The sequence below is a fragment of the Ceratotherium simum genome, chromosome 31 (genome assembly GCF_057802395.1).
Source record: "Ceratotherium simum simum isolate JZ-2026a chromosome 31, ASM5780239v1, whole genome shotgun sequence".
NCBI classification, from domain to species: domain Eukaryota; kingdom Metazoa; phylum Chordata; class Mammalia; order Perissodactyla; family Rhinocerotidae; genus Ceratotherium; species Ceratotherium simum.
The window spans coordinates 1,019,268-1,037,548 of record NC_141930.1 but is presented as its reverse complement, the minus strand read 5'-3'; positions in this window follow the sequence as shown (position 1 = coordinate 1,037,548).

Here is an 18,281-nt window from a genome sequence, read left to right as displayed (position 1 = left end):
TCAGACACTAATTTATGCTCTGTGTTGAGTCTGTCACCAGTGGCCATCATGTCTTCCTGCCCAACACCACTCTGAATCCTTCCCTCAACTGCACTTGTAGTTTGTTACTGTCCCTCGTGAATTCATTCTCTTGTCATTGCATGACTGACTGCTGCAGCAGCCTCCAATATGTTGTGTGCACGCATGTTCTGTTTCTGTGTCCAATTATTCTTCATGCCAGTGCACTGAAACCTGCCCCCCTTACTATTCTGACATATCATTTTCAACATACACGTGACATTTATAAGTTGGAAGGAAATTTTTAAAGTTCTCTTCTTCAAATTACTCCTTATTCAGAAGAGGAAACTGAGGTTCAATGAGGTTAAATAAGCCATGTGACTAGCTGACAAAGGTAAAAACACACATATTCCGATTTACACTTGATTGCTTTTTTAAAGAAAAAGATTCATTATAAACTACTTTAGATGTGCAAGAAAACACCATGAACAGACAATCCAGTTTAAGAAATAGTTTCATTGCTGTTTCACTCATGCCATATAAATAATTATGTGAGACTAAAAATCGTTATACTTCTGGATTTACTTTTCTACTAAATAGTTATACTTCTGAATTTAATTTTCTTCATCTATAAAATGGGATTTCATACGTTGTGGGTATGAATTTCATACACTCGTGAAGATTACATGAGATATTATGTGTGGGAGATTTCTGTACATTTTTAAATAGTAAACAACTTGAGGGATTATTATAGCATGTGACTATTGCACATTGTACATACACAAGCAAGCAGCCAAGACTTAATGGGACTCTGGTTAACAGGAATTTAAAAAACAGAGTTAAAAATTTTCAGAATGAAGATACTATAAGAACGTTCCTAATAGATTTTGTTGGAGAATAACAAGTGCTGTGTGTTTAAATGGTATTAATAGAAATGATAAAAGTTTTCATTTCTTAGCAAAAGAAAAAGGAGCTACAGAGTGGCAGGCTTTAACATTGTTATCAAAATGTAATTAGTCCCTTTTGAACTATTACACAGTGTATTAAATGCCCTCTTTATTAGTTCATGGGCAAAGAAAAGGAAATGGAAAACAGAGTGGAAATTAGCTTGGCATCCATAAAAGCCGTAAGATCACAATAAAAATGTATGATATAGAAGTGAATATTTTATACTAAATTAGAGGCATTGAGGAATCTAAACTTATGCAGTTCAGAGAAACTTTTATGAGCTAATTTCCAACAGTAATGAGAAACTAAACCTCTAAGTTGAAATATCCTTTTCTACATATGAGAACAAAACTACAAGTGAATTAACCCGTATCAATATAGTTATAATTAGAGAAAAGACAGTCATGGAAAGATGAAAAAAGGTGTTGGATAATCTTAGTTCTAGTACATCTAGTGCTTCCATTGCATTTTTCATCATTTTAAAATGGTTTAACCTCACTTATCTTTAATTCCCTTTGTGCTGGAATAGGCAGAATCATTTATATGTTGATTCTTATTTTTAAGAAACTTAATATGATAATGAACTTTGTTGTATCCTGCGTCTTTCACTATCTGACTCTCTGTCTCCCCCTTTGTTGAAGAGTATGGCCTTCTAACCATCTGATAGTCTCACAGGAGTTACTAGTCCCATGTTTATAAAATCCCCCTAAGAAATTCACTTTTCCTGTCGTCTGTGTTAGAGGTTGCCATTGTTTTATTAATATCACTAGGCTATCTGATTCTGTTTATGTTGGGATAGTTGTGCTTTTATGTCATTCACAAGGTCAAAAATAAATGACTCATTTATTAGAAATCATAAAGTAATCAATGTCTGGAAATCTGGAGACATAAGAATTTACAGGTTTCCCCGCTATCTGATAGTGGCGCATTCCTATGAAACCTTTTCTAAGCTGAAAGTGCACAAAGCGAAGAAGCAATTACCACTAATTTATATGGAAAAAATTTTTGAGCGTTCTTAGACCCAAAATATAACCTATCAGAATAGATCAAGATGAAGCACAGATGCTCACAGACACAGTTCACAGCTATGGAGCTTCATGCTGAGATGCTGAAGGTAGCTCCCGGGGCAGGAGCTGGGCGGCCGCACTCTCACTCCTCAGGGTGTGTGGACTCTAGAACTGCTCACTGCTACACAAACATTAAAAGGCTATTTTCGCTTTTTGCCTTTTTCATAGAAGTGAAAATCCTCTTTGAATTTCTTTCAGTTAGCAAGAATAGGTACATACCTAACGTATGTCTTTCGTAAAAGCCAAGTGATGGAAAGCAAACTTTTGGATAGCAGGGAACCTGTATTTCTTCTTTGAAAAAATAGCTATAGTCATTTCAAATGAGTTAAGAGGTACAGGATTTTTCTTTATGTAGTCAAAATGTAAGCATGCAATTTTATTTATTTAGTTTTTATTATTTTTATGTGTGTGTGTGAGGAAGACTGGCTCTGAGCTAACATCTGTGCCCATCTTCCTCTATTTTGTACGTGGGATGCTGCCACAGCATGGCTTGATGAGCGGTGCATGGGTCTGCGCTGGGGATCTGAACCTGTGAACCCCGAGCCGCCAAAGCGTAGCACACGACCTTAACCACTACACCACCGGGCTGGCCCCAAGCATGCAATTTTAATATAAGAGCATAAGTCAGTGTCAGTAAATCATAATTTGACACTATGGTTAGCACTTATTTAATTTTTTGGTAAAATATGCAACTATTCTCTGTAAGATTAAATTTAGTCATCCAAACGTCTGATATAAAAGTATTAAAAATGAATTAGAAAAATATTACTAAATTTTTTACACCCAAGACTTTCTTCAACATCAGGCAGCATCATAAATTTCTAAGTAAATCATCATCATATTAACCCAAGGAGTCAGAAAAGTATTTTATGCCTTGGCATAGACTCTTGTAGATGGTTTCCATAGGACAACCAAAAATACTACCCACAGATGCAATTTTAAGTGTCACTATGAAAAAAATTCTGGAACAGGAGTATACACACATGATAACACTTTGGAATTTTTATTTATCCACGTCAAAGGTACATCTGCATTAATTCCTTTTTAATTCCTTTTACTTTTTAAAAATTCTTAGTGCAGTTATCCTAAAGATAACTTTTATTTTCTACCTTTAAAGAATCTTACTCAGATGTTTGTTTTACATTGCAAAATAAGATAATGAAGTTAGCTGGATATTGTTTACATAAAATTTTGCCTAATTTTTCATTTTCATTTAAATTAGATTGAGATCAAACTTCATAGGACCGTGAGGCCTCAACTGTTGATTCAAAAATTATAGAAACACCTCACTGAGTGGGAAGGAAGTGGAAGCCTCATTCCGTGCTCTCACCCAATGAAAACATTTATTCTAACTATTCCTAATACGTGGTCATTCAGTTACTTCTTTTTTTTTTGTGAGGAAGATCAGCCCTGAGCTAACATCTGTTGCCAATCCTCCTCTTTTTGCTGAGGAAGATTGGCCCTGGGCTAACATCCGTGCCCATCTTCCTCCACTTTATATGGGACGCCACCACAGCATGGCTTGACAAGCGGTATGTTGGTGCACGCCCGGGATCTGAACCCACGAACCCCGGGCCGCCAAAGCAGAGCGTGCACTTAACATCTATGCCACGGGGCCGGCCCCTCAGCTACTTCTTGAAGACGTCCAGGGATGGGAGTTTGACCACTTTACAAAGCAAAATATTCAGTAGAGCTTCCAAGTGCATAAGGCCTTTGGGATTTTGATCAGCTTGTCCATAATTTGTCCATACCAAAATTATGGTTTTTCATGGCTAAAATCATTTTTTAAATCATTTTAAAAATGTGTGTAATACCCTATTAGCAGAGCCATTCCAGTATCTCCATTTATAAATGAAATTTAAAACTTGAAACTCATGATTTGAGATACTGACCAGGAGCAGAAAAATATATTTGAAATCTGCTTATGAACGTACAATTGTTTTAAACAAAATAATGCATCAATATAGTTCCCATAAAATGTTTTATGTTATTTATTTATTTATTTTTTGTGAGGAAGATCAGCCCTGAGCTAACATCCATGCCAATCCTCCTCTTTTTCGTTTTCTTTTTTTTTTGCTGAGGAAGACTGGCTCATAGCTAACATCTATAGCCAATCCTCCTCCTTTTTTTTGTTTTTTCCCCAAAGCCCCAGTAGATAGTTGTATGTCATAGTTTCACATCCTTCTAGTTGCTGTATGTGGGAAGCGACCTCAGAATGGCCAAAGAAGTGGTGCGTCGGTGCGCACCCGGCATCCGAACCCGGGCCGCCAGTAGCGGAACGCTCGCACTTAACTGCTAAGCCACGGGGCCAGACCCCTGTAAAATGTTAAATCTCAAGATTTCTGGGGACTTTGTAGAGATCAGCTAGTTCATTTTCCTATCCAGGATTTGAATCATCTCTACGATGTCCTCAAGTTTTTTTAATTTAAAAAATTCCATTACTACATCATAATTATTTAAATATTTATGAGCTCTTACTAAAATTCCATACTAAAATTGAATGTAAAATGTTCTCTATGCAAATAAAATGTATATTTTCAGAGTATTATATAGTTATATTTCTTGATCTGTAATTATAACATAATGGCTTAAGGTTATTAAATTCAATTTTAAAAGTTTTCTAAGTTTTATTTGTCATTGATATATGTACTTAGCTGTACCTTAACATTAATCAAAATGTAGGACCTTATTTCTTGCCCCTTAGGATATGAATATATTTTGTAGAGAATAAGACTAATACCTTCCTTCAGGAAAGATATTATAGATTTTCCTTAATAAGTATTAAGTCCCTATACAGAAGCACAAATTTCTGCTCTTTTTTCCTCTTCTTGTAAATATTGTGACCTTTTAGTAAGCAGTCACTAATGGGTATTGGAAATTGCACTGAGATGGTAGTTGGGAGAGTATTTCTTAGTTCTAGCTCTGTCAGTTAATACCCGATCAAATTTAAGAAGGCTGTCACCATTCTTTGCTCTATATATTGTATTTGTGAAGTGAAGAATTTGAATCAGATAATTTCTGAAGTATCTTAAATTTCTCAAACTCTGTGAATGTATAAATTGATGTTTACTCAGAAGTCATAATCTGTACCTGTCTAGCTAAGAAGTCAGAAATTAAAATATTGGACTAGATGTAAATGTAATTTAACCTAAAATTTTTTTTGTTAGTTTAGTAAGTTTCATATCCTGACTGTACTAAGTATTTTTTAGATTACCCTGAATTAGATTCAGAGGAACACATGGATTGATGTAATAGTAAGGCGAGCTTTTACGCCCCATGAGGCTTCTTGATTCAAGCTGTTCTCTGGGTGTGTCTGGGTGTCGGTGTCCCCGTGGCACGCTTGCTGGCTTTACCACTAGGGGTCACCAGAATGTGTGTGTCTGAGGGAGGACACCTTTAAGTCTATCAATGCTTTTTTTTTGAGTAGGTACAGCAACATATGATAATCACTTTTCTGTATGAATTATATAACTTAAAAGAGAACTTCTGTGTAAAAATAGCTTTTTATGTTGATGAATATGTGAAATTGTTCTACCATAAGAACTACGTTCATGGAAAGAGAAGAAAATGTTTTGTTTCCCATCTCCTGTTTAATTTCTTTGGATTCAGCATCTGCTTCTCATTGCAACTTTCTGTATTATCAGTGGCTCAAGGAAATCAATAAAATTTCCAAGTGTTTTAGAATAAGTCAGTATATTGATTGAGTATAAGTGGCTATTTACCTATTTGTAAACAAATATGTGTTTTTAATTCCAATAAAATGAATTAGACATAAGTTATAATAAATAGTACTATATAATATGCAATTATTAAAAATGAAAATGGGTAGTTTTATGATGACAAGTATAATATATATCAATAAGAAGTTTTGCCAAGTTAAATTTGGCAATTTCTAGTTTTCTTGATGTAAATGTTATTCACTTCTCCTTGAGGGAAAACTGACATAGTTTTAACATTCAAAATTATAAAATGATTTTTAACACTGATTGAAAAACACATTTATCAGACATGTAAAAAATACTTAGGTTAAGATTGCCAAATTCAGCAAATAAAAATACAGGACTCACAGTTAAATTTGAATTTCAGATAAACAACAAATAATTTTTAGTATAAACATATGCCAGGCAATATTTGGGACATAAACTAAAGAATTATCTGTTATTTATCTGAAATTCAAATTTGAATGAGTATCTTGTATTTTATATGGTAACTCTTCTTAGAGTATAAATATGTATACTTCGTTAAAGCTATTTCTGAATATATATACAAATGAATATATGTGTGTATATAGATGATAGATATGAGATAGAGTTTCATCTCAGTTATCTGGACGTCGAACTTTAGACTTCCTTAAGGCTAAAGAAAGAAGTGTAATCAGAATTACAGGAGAATAGGCATGGGGAGGAAGGAAGATTGGGGAAGGAGGGAAGGGAGAGAACGTAACAGAGAAGGAAGAAGAAACTAACCAATCTATGTCTCTGGCTCTGTAAAGTGACCTGTGAACATCTGGCAGCTGAAAGTAACCAAGTGTAAAGTAAGAAAAAGGATCATGCGTAATGCTCAGAAATTGGTGTACTTCCTACCAGGTGAAAAGCAACACTCACATTGGCAAACGGTTGCACAAGAACTGAGAATTTTATGGGAGAGAGACTGGGAAAGCAAAAGGAACAAAAGAGAAGTGATGGAGAAAAGATGAAAGGGAGTTAGAGAGAGCCTAGGTAAGGACCACAGGAGTGGATGTCTCACCAGAAGTGGAGATCCAGTGACTCGCATCAGCTCCGGTCTCTGTGCAGGTGTAGGGGGCGGGTCAGTGTCATTCTCAGGAACTGTCACGAGAATCATTCTGCCACATCAAAGCCATATATCCATTTGGACAACTCTACAGAGTATAAATGAGGAAAGTGATGGCAAAACCATTTTTCGTTCAAGTAATCACTAAGAATATAAATCTGTCTTGCCGCAAATCTGCAAATTTCAATGGTTGAGAGAAGATAAGGTAATTTGCCTAAAGTCACACAGCAAGTGAAAGAGTAGAGTCAGGATTCAACCCTATGTTTTACAACAAAAGGCCTATATTTATTTCACTTTGCAAAATTCTCATACCAACCAACAAATTTATTTGATCAGGAGGGAGAGTCACTCTGGTAGATGAGTTAAAACATAACACAGTGGAGATGTGTGACTTGCAGGCTAGTTTATTCATGGAGAACAAACCCAAGTTAACAATGTTTTAGAATCCAACTAGTGAAAAGATTAGAGGATGTCCTTATCGTGACCTCATTCTAATGGAAAAGAAAAACATGTTTTAATGAAAATACTTAAGAGTGAGTCATGTACAAAGAGATACAAGGAAACTCTGGGAGGTATTGGGTGTCCATAGCCTTGATGGTGGTGATGGTATGTGTTGTTTGCGTATATCCAAACTCATCACATTGTACATATTAATTATGTGCAGTTCTTTGTATATCAGTTATACCTGAATAAAGCTGTTAAAAAAAATGAATGCACAATTGAAATATTTCCTTTTAAGATATACAACAAAATTAGTTATCAATTTTTAACCAAAAAAAAAAAAAAAAGAAAAGAAAAGTGAGCTTTAAGTGGTGAAAAACAACGACCAACCCATGAAATTGTAGAATTAGGGCACTTTATCCCCAGAAGAGTTTGAGAGGAATTGAATGTGGAATGTACAAAATTGATGAATTGTTGACCATTTATTCATGTACTAATGCTGCAGTTAATACGTGTCCTCAGCATATGGGTCACCTACTTAGAGAACACTTTTCTAAATATTCATCCAAAAGACCTCTCAACCCCATTCCCCTTGCCAGTCACTATGACAAATAATTGTTTTATCTCCATGCCACCCCCAATTTCCAGCCAAAAAATAATGTAAGTTCTGAGGGAGCAGGGCCGTCCTCTAAATTATTTGCTAGTGTATCACCAGCACCCAGCATAATGGCTTCTTCTGCAAAGAAGAATGCTAAATTTTTATTGAAAGAATAAATGAACGATACTTGTATAAACCAATCTGATGCTTGTAAGAAATACAACATTTGTTTTATGTTCTGAATTTTACCATGGAGCTGTTGTTTCAAGATGGACTCATGGGTCCCGTATTCCCTGATTTCTTTTGGTTAAAAAAACCTACCTCCTGCTTTTGAACTTGAATAGCAAGTTGACTTAGTATAAAATTAATAGATCACTTAATCTATCAAGTAATGTAACTCTGTGGAGATTTATGGGGCTGGTCATGTGATTATGTATTTTATTGTATTTGCTTTTGATTTTGGAAGCCTGTTGACTATTTTTTTGTCAGTTTCCCTAAAATGTGTTGTACCTGCTTAATCTGGTAAAATTCGAGGGTAGCATTATTTCAATAAATTTTTTTCTGTCATATCTTTATTTTTGTTTCCTTTTTTTGTTCTCTATTCAGAAATATGTTCATAATTGATCTCCTTTATATTCCATATATAATACTTTTCCTTTAATAATTCTAAACCATTTGTTGCTTTCCATTTTATTTTCCTTGATTTTTTTTAAATTTTTCAAGTCCCTTGTTCATACTGTTATGATATACTTTCTCTTTTGTAAATGCTCCTATTATAGCATTTATTGAGCCATTTTTAATTTTAATTAAACAGGCAAATGAGAATGATTTAAATTATTAATTCCTAAATAATCCACGAAACATATTTATGCTGCTCTTTAGAAATTCATCTAGGTTTTCTATCTTTTTTTTTTTTGGTTGAGGAAGATTAGCCCTGACCTAACATCTGTTGCTAATCCTCCTCTTTTTGCTGAGGAAGACTGGCCCTGGGCCAGCATCCACGCCCATCTTCCGTTTTATACTTGGGATGCCGCCACAGCATGGCTTAATAAATGGTGCATCGGTCCGCACCCAGGAACTGGTCCTGCAAACCCCAGGCCGCCAAAGCGGAGTGCTCGAACTTAACTACTATGCCACCTGGCCGGCCCCAAGGTTTCCTATCTTTTAAAACTATTTTTCAGGGGGGCGGAGTCAAGATGGCGGCGTAGGCAGACTCGGAACTCACCTCCTCCCGTGGACACAGCCAATTTACAACTACTCGTGGAAAAATTATCCCTGAGACAGAACTGAAAACTGGATAAGAGGAACTCCTGCAACAACGGACAATCCTAACTGGGGTAGAAGAGGCAGAGACTGCCTTCTGGAGAGGAAAAACGCCGCCTGCACAAGCCGCCAGCTTCACGGCCGCCGGGAGCAGCTCACAGGTACGCACCCTCCCTGGAGGCGTGGGGCCCTGAGCCGGGGAGCGCCCCCGCTGTGGGCATTTTGTGGACCCAGCACAATCGAGACCAGCGGCATATCTGACTTTGCCTGCTACTAAAGCATTGAGTAGCACCCCCAGAAAACCCGGTTCACAAAGAAACTAAAACTGGCTCTTAAAGGGCCCGCGCGCAAACTCACCCGTTCCAGAAAGCATCCTAAAATCACCAGAAAGAAAGGTGCACAGTGCTTCGGTGACAAGAGACTCACCTAATAGGCCCTGAGTGCATCTCGGTGAGGGGTGAGACCTCTCCAGGGACTGGGACATTGGCGGCGGCCATTGTTGTGGCCTGGTGTGAGCGTGCTGACACAGACGCCATTGGAGTTCTCCCTGAGGCCTGCTAGCCCAGGGTCTGCTCCACCCGCTAGAGCACCGATTTAATCCAGCTCAGCCAGGGCAGGCAGCCCACCCTAGAGACTGGCCCCACCCAACAACAAGCCCTCAGGCAACGTGTGGGCCTGCATAGATTGGTGACTGGATTCTCTGCAGCCTGGCAACTGAGCTGACTTGAGCTGGGCAGGGTGTGCACAAGGAGCGGGTGGAGAGTGTGGGGTGGTGGCGGAGTGTGTGGGGCTCCCGCCGTGGAGAGACTGGGTCCGCTTGGGGAGGTCGGGGCGCTCACACGGGGCAGGACTGTGTTGACTGTGTGTGTGGACCTGTGGGCAACAGGGCTTGTCAGCTGCAGAAGACTTGTGCTTCTCAAAGACCCACATAGGAGGTTTGCCCCACCTTCCAAAGCCTGAAACAATTGGGTGCTCCTGTGCCTAAGGGCAGCCCCACCCAGCTGCAATCCTCAGAGAGCTGACAAGAGACCTAATAGGCTAGAGGTTTACAGCAATTGTAAGGCCCTGAGCCTAACAACCTGCCACACTGGGGGCCTACTCACTTAAAAGAAATACTGCAACACAGATGTGGTATTAGAACTTGCAGCCAACTGTGCTGGGGCTCCCCACACCTGATAAAGAGACTGAAGGGCCCACAACAACTACAAGCAGCTGAGCATTACAACAGCTGGCCAGGAGCATAACTCAGCCTCCTGGGCGCCTATAGGGAGAGCTAACAGGCCACAATAGAAGGACACACGTAGCCCACATAGGGGCCACCCCTGGAACATTGAGAACTGAGGGAAGCACACTGGAAGCCTCCTAAGCCATCACTTACATAAGGTCACCTATCCAAGAGCAGGAGACGTAGCTGACCTACCTAATACATAGACACAAGCACAGGGAAAGAGGCAAAATGAGGAGGCAAAAGAATACATTCCAAGTAAGGGAACAGGACAAAACCCCAGAAAAGGAACTAAGTGAAACAGAAATGAGCAACCTACCCGACAGAGAGTTCAAACTAAGAGTGTTAAGGATGCTCACTGATCTGGGGAGAAGAATAGATGAACTCAGTGAGAATGTCAACAAAGAAATGGAAGATATAAAAAAGAACCAATCAGAAATGAAGAATACAATACTGGAAATGAAAAATTCACTAGAGGGACTCAAAAGAAGAGTAGAGGATACAGAAGAACGGATCTGTGAGCTGGAAGAAAGACTAGAAGAAATTACCCAAGGTGAACAGGTAAAAGAGAAAAGAATTAAAAAGAGTGAGGACAGTCTAAGGGACCTCTGGGACAACATCAAGCGCACTAACATCCGTGTTATAGGTGTCCCGGAAGGAGAAGAGCGAGACAAGGGGGCAGAGAATCTATTTCAAGAAATAATAGATGAAAACTTCCCTAACCTAAGGAAGGAAACAGACATCCAGGTACAGGAGGCACAGAGAGCCCCAAACAAGATAAACCCAAAGAGGCCCACACCAAGACACATCATAATCAAAATGTCCAGAATTAAAGATAAAGAGAGAATCCTAAAAGCCGCAAGAGAATGTCAAGTTACATACAAAGGAAACCCCATAAGGCTATCAGCTGACTTCTCAGCAGAAACCTTACAGGCTAGAAGAGAATGGCACGATATATTTAAAGTGCTAAAAGGAAAAAACTTACAGCCAAGAATACTCTACCCAGCAAGGTTATCGTTCAAAATGGAAGGAGAGATCAAAATTTTCCCAGATAAGCAAAAATTAAAGGAGTTTGTCACCAAGAAACCAGTGTTACAAGAAATGTTAAAGGGACTGATTTAAGGGGAAAAGAGAAGACCACAAATAGGAAAAATTATCTATTTCCACGATTAGAACGTAATGGATACAAATGCACAAAAAGGAAGTTGGATATGATATCAAAAACATAAAAGGAGGGAGGAGGGTAGTTAAAGAGTACAGCTTTCAGACAGAGGTCAAACTAAAGTGACCATCAATTCTGTATAGAAGAAGTAAGGAACAGAGAAGGACTACTAAAACACTGAGGGAAAAAAAAAAAAAAAAAGTTAAAAAATGGCAGTAAGTACATACTTATCAATAGCTACTTTAAACGTCAATGGACTAAATGCTCCAATTAAAAGGCATAGGGTGGCTGACTGGATAAAAACAAGACCCATATATATGCTGCATACAAGAGACACACTTCAGACCTAAAGACACTCACAAACTGAAAGTGAAGGGATGGAAAAAGATACTCCACGCAAATGGCAACGAAAAGAAAGCTGGGGTAGCAGTACTCATATCAGACAAAATAGACTTTAAAACAAAAACTGTAAAACGAGACAAAGAAGGGCATTACATAATGATCAAGGGAACAATCCAACAAGAGGATATAACACTTGTAAATATCTACGCACTCCAATGTAGGTGCACCTAAATATATAAAGCAATTATTAACAGACATAAAAACAGAAATAGACAGTAACACAATAATAGTAGGGGACTTTAACACTCCACTTACACCAACGGATAGATCATCCAAACAGAAGATCAATAAGGAAACATTGGCCTTAAACGACACACTAGAACAGATGGACCTAGTAGATATATACAGAGCATTCCATCCAAAAACCGAAGAATACACGTTCTTTTCAAATGCACATGGAACATTCTCCAGGATTGATCACATATTAGGCCACAAAACAAGTCTCCATAAATTTAAGAAGATTGAAATAATACCAAGCATCTTTTCTGACCACAACGGTATGAAACTAGAAATCAACTATAGGAAGAAAATCAGAAAAGCCACAAATACATGGAGATTAAACAAAATGCTACTGAACAACGATTGGGTTAACGAAGAAATCAAAGAAGAAATCAAAAATACCTGGAGACAAATGAAAATGAAAATACGACATACCAGAATTTATGGGATACAGCAAAAGCGGTTCTAAGAGGGAAGTTTATAGCAATACAGGCTTATCTCAACAAACAAGAAAAATCTCAAATAAACAATCTAACAATGCACCTAAAGGAACTGGAAAAAGAAGAACAAACAAAGCCCAAAATCAGTAGAAGAAGGGAAATAATAAAAATCAGAGCAGAAATAAATGAAATAGAGACCAAAAAAACAATAGAAAAAATTAATAAAACCAAGAGCTGGTTCTTTGAAAAGATCAACAAAATTGACAAACCTTTAGCTAGACTCACCAAGAAAAAAGAGAGAAGGCACAAATAAGTAAAATCAGAAATGAAAGAGGAGAGGTTACAACAGACACCTCAGAAATACAAAAGATTATAAGAGAATACTATGAAAAACTATATGCCAACCAATTCGACAATCTGGAAGAAATGGATAAATTCTTAGAATCATACAACCTTCCAAAACTGGATCAAGAAGAAGTAGAGAATTTGAATAGACCAATCACCAGTAAGGAGATCGAAACAGTAATCAAAAACCTCCCCAAAAATAAAAGTCCAGGACCAGACGGCTTCCCTGGTGAATTCTACCAAACATTCAAAGAAGACTTAATACCTATCCTTCTCAAACTCTTCCAAAAATTGAGGAGGGGGAAGCTCCTAACTCATTCTACGAAGCTGACATTACCCTGATACCAAAACCAGACAAGGACAACACAAAAAGAAAATTACAGGCCAATATCACTGATGAACATCGATGCGAAAATCCTCAACAAAATACTAGCAAATCGCATACAACAATACGTTAAAAGATTATACACCATGATCAAGTGGGATTTATTCCAGGTATGCAGGGATGGTTTAACATTCGCAAATCAATCAACGTAATACACCACATTAATAAAATGAAGAATAAAAATCACATGATCATCTCAATAGATGCAGAGAAAGCATTTGACAAGATACAGCATCCATTTATGATAAAAACTCTGAATAAAATGGGTATAGAAGGAAAGTACCTCAACATAATAAAGACCATATATGAAAAACCCACAGCTAATATCATCCTCAATGGTGAAAAACTGAAAGCTATCCCTCTAAGAACAGGAACCAGACAAGGATGCCCACTGTCACCACTCCTATTTAACATAGTATTGGAAGTCCTAGCCAGAGCAATCAGGCAAGAGAAAGAAATAAAAGGGATCCAAATTGGAAAGGAAGAAGTGAAACTGTCACTATTTGCAGATGACATGATTTTATATATAGAAAACCCTAAAGAATCCACCAGAAAACTCTTAGAAGTAATAAACGAGTATGGTAAAGTTGCAGGATACAAAATCAACATACAAAAATCAGTTGCATTTCTGTACACTAACAACGAAGTAGCAGAAAGAGAAATTAAGAATACCATCCCATTTACAAGTGCAACAAAAAGAATAAAATACCTAGGAATAAACTTAACCAAAGATGTGAAAGATCTGTACACCGAAAACTATAAAACATTGCTGAAAGAAATTGAAGAAGACACAAAGAAATGGAAAGATATTCCGTGCTCTTGGATTGGAAGAATTAACATAGTTAAGATGTCCATACTTCCTAAAGCCATCTATAGATTCAATGCAATCCCTATCAAAGTTCCAACAACATTTTTCACAGAAATAGAACAAAGAATCCTAAAATTTATATGGAACAACAAAAGACCCTGAATAGCTAAAGGAATCCTGAGAAAAAAGAACAAAGCTGGAGGTATCACACTCCCTGATTTCAAAATATACTACAAAGCTATAGTAACCAAAACAGCATGGTACTGGCACAAAAACAGACCCACAGATCAATGGAATAAAACTATTTTTCACATTCATTACAAGTTAAAATGTCTCAAAGTCCTGGATTGTTACATCAAGTAGAAAACTGATAAGTACAAGTTTTCATCTAAATAAATGTCTTTTACATTGAAGAGAAAAATACTATTACATTCCATAAACTTTCCGTATAGTATCTGAGTTCCATGCAACAGTTATTTGACGAGCACTTAGTGTGTGCAGATTTTGTGCTTGTGAGGGGATCATAATGAATAAGACTTCATCTTTGTCTTCAAGGACTATGAAGCCTATTCAAAGAGGTAAGAGACATCCAAGGAGAGCAATGTTATTTCATTTGATTGCTTATTTAGTAGTAGTGTGACTTACTGCATAGAAAATAAGATTTGATACCAGATAAATGGCAAAGGCACCTATCTCCTCCATTTACTTGCAGATTTATGTCAAGATCTCTGTCTGCAGTGCTGATCCAATAAGAGCTAGCTCAGAGGGAACTGGTAAGAATTAAACAGCCAATTAATGTCTGTTTCTTCTTTCCTTACATGGGACGTTGTGAGATCCAGTTGGTCAATTGGACCATTAATTGTCGCCAAGCCATGTGGCCCATGTCTGAAGAGCATTCACAGTGGAAGGTGACATGCTCTTTTCCAATATCTCTCCAGTCAAAATGCCAAGATGTCTTGGCTGAAGAACAAGATGTCTTGGGTAATGTCTTTGGTTATCACTCTGGACTCATTATCATCATACCCCCTAATAATTGCAGAATTATTTATAGCTAGCCAGCACAATTGGTTGGTAAGAAGGTAGATATATCCATCAGTGTAACTTGCCCACACGTTTCTAATAAAAAAAAAAGCTTGAGAAGAGAAGTCTATTTCCAATCGCCTCATTTTATAGTCCAGAAAATTAATTCCAGATAGTTTAAGTGAATTGCTCCAAGTTAGACCAGCTTCTCTCTTGACTTTTCATTACTTTTTCTGTTAAATCATTTGCATGTTACATTTGGAAACTATAGATGCAAGGATTTGGGAAAAATATATGAACACATGTAAAGAGATTAATCTTGCTAATCTTCCACCATCATGGATTTCCTTTCCTTCTTGCTTTTTCCAGATTGAAATAGTTCTTCAATTTGGAAAAGACAGAGCAAAATGAAATTTGAGTAACAAACTTTGTCTCTCTTGATAGATGGCTTAAATGGAAATTACCCCTGAATAGTATGCCTGTTCCTACCCATCCCTGTATTTCTCTTTCTCTGAACATAGCTTTAAAAGTCCTGAATCTTTTTTTATTACTGTTTTAGAGTATTTAGTAAACATAACCAGATCGTGAGCTGTGTTATCCACACACCATTATTTCTTTTCACGTTATATTTTTAAAATATGTTCCTGATTATATGTTTATATGCTGAGTACAATTGTAAAAATAATTAGAAATTTACAAAATGTTTGTTGCTAATTAAATCCCTACACTAAATCAGAATTTGCTATCCAAATTGTGCAAAAAAATTGTAACAAGAAGTAAATTACTAAAAAGCGCCACCTTTGAGGGAAAAAGCACAGCTCTGTCCCTCCAAAATAGTGTTTCAATGTGTAGTTTTTATGAAGCAACTCTCCTCACTCCATATGGACCCTAAGTCACTACTAAATGTAAGCAGATGTTACCGAATACAGTACTTGTTAGCTCTCTTATCTGAAGCATGATATTACATGGTAAACATGCATGGATCTATTTCAGACTAGAATTTAAGGCCCTCTGAGCATCTGTTCCTGCCTTATTCTTTCAGTGTCACTGAGATATATCAGGCAGGAACTTGCCCGCTTCTCCTGACACCATCCAGCTCACACACAATCCTCCTTGATGTGTTTCCATCCTTTCTTGTTCAACAAGCATTTTTGCACTGTTTCTGAGAACAGACAATTACTGTGCAACCAGGATATTACTAGCTAATCTGGGGAATGAAAACAAGTATTTGAACGTCAATAAAATATATTATATACACATTGAGGATTGATTTTATGATATTAATACATAAATTACAAGAGACAGTCTCCTATTCACCTAAATTATGTAGATGACAGCACCAAACTTATATGGGAAGTATTTGTTTACCAGGAAAGATTTTTTTTTTTTTTTTTTTTTTTTTTGCTGAGGAAGATTTGCCCTGAGCTAATATCTGTGCCGGTCTTCCTCTATTCTGCATATAGGTCACTGCCACAACATAGCTGCCAATAAGTGGTATAGGTCCACGCCTGGGAACCTGGGGCACTGAAGTGGAGCACACTGAATCTAACCACCAGGCAATGTGGCTAGCCCCAGGAAAGTTTCTTAAGTTCAATTCCCTAAAAGAGTCTATGACAGTTTTTATAGAAATTATGAGTTATGTTTAGTGATAATTTCATATCATGTTATTGTTAGGAGACAATTTTCAGTGGACCTCCCATGTGTCTGCATGCCCTTTGTTCTGGACTCTTTTCAAAGATGTTTGCATAACCATCCGGTTTGGAAGGTATAGTGTCTCATTCTGAAGCAAAGAGTGGGCTTGCTTGCTGCTCAGCCTAAGACAGTGATTCCTGCCGAAGCAAAGGGCAGACGTGCTTGCTTCATATCACAGAAGACTCAAGTTCCCTGAGCGTAGGGTTCCTCTCCTGAAACCCGCTGTTTGCAGGGGTCATCCTCCCCTCCTCATGTCTCCTTGGGAGAAGTGGGAGTCATGTAATGTGTGCAAAAATTCAGACCCTCTACCTACTGCTCCTGTCATGAGAAACAGTCCTTTGTCTCTGATTCAGGCATGTCTTCATGCATCCACGAAACTTTGTCCGTGTTTCGTGGCAGGCTAACTTATTACCTTGCAAGGTAGGTAAAAATCTCAGACCCTCCCCGGTTCTTGAAAGATGATTTGGCGATGAAGATGGGATGCTGACAGAGATGAGGGTTTCTGGAAGAAGGAGGAGAGCCACATGGGCTAATAGAATTTAAAGGAAATCCATGGTAACTGGTAATGAACATGTTGATCAAATTGTGTGGTCAACCAGGAAATACAACTTTATTTTTGGTTTTCAACTTTATTGCCTGTTCATGAGAAGAGATTGGGAAGTGGTTGCATGGACAACTGGAAAGTAGGTTCAGAGACAGCTGTCTGAACAGTGTGCCATGGTTGCTCATTCTCCTCCAGGTGGGAACAGCGGGGAGGAAGAATGAAGGGGTGAGTTTCTCACCAATGTGGTCAACAGCCTCGAGTCTACCCATTGTAACAGCGAGTGCTAAGATTAGTCCTGGAAGGACAGAGGAGTTCTCCTTTCTTTCAGACAACAGTTACAGTCCTGGGCACCTACACTCACATGAAAGGAGGAGAATTCGTATGAAGTATGGGCAGAAACCAGGTGAATCTTTAAAAATTTGGCTACTTCCTTTCAGAGAAGAAGAGAAGGGCATGTAAGGCTCATTAAGGAAGAATGGAAATAACCGGGCTGTCTTACAGCTCAGCCCCTCTGGAGTCTATTATGCCAATCTTAGATCCATTTGAAGATGATGGTAAAAGATTTGAAGGTTTCTTTTTTCAATGGGTCCTGGATGCTATAAGGCACCTTTGATCATCTGGAGAAGAGTTCCCTGAGAGAAATACTCTTGTGGGAAACCATAGATCAGGCATTGACTAGAACTGAGGCTCTTGCTGCAAGGTAACCCATTGGAGAATGAGAAACCGACCCCCAACATTTTGATGAATTCTTGAGATCAAGTGGAGCATCTCCTGACGCCAGAAGAAAATGCACCTTGCTCATAGGTGTGCAGCCCTTCTCTCCCTCTATCCCCATTGATTGCTGCTTCCCCTCTGTGCCAACCTCAGTTGCTTTAAAGAGGAAGCATATTAAGGGCAACATGCAGTTCTTCTGCTCTCCAAGAAGAACCAAAAG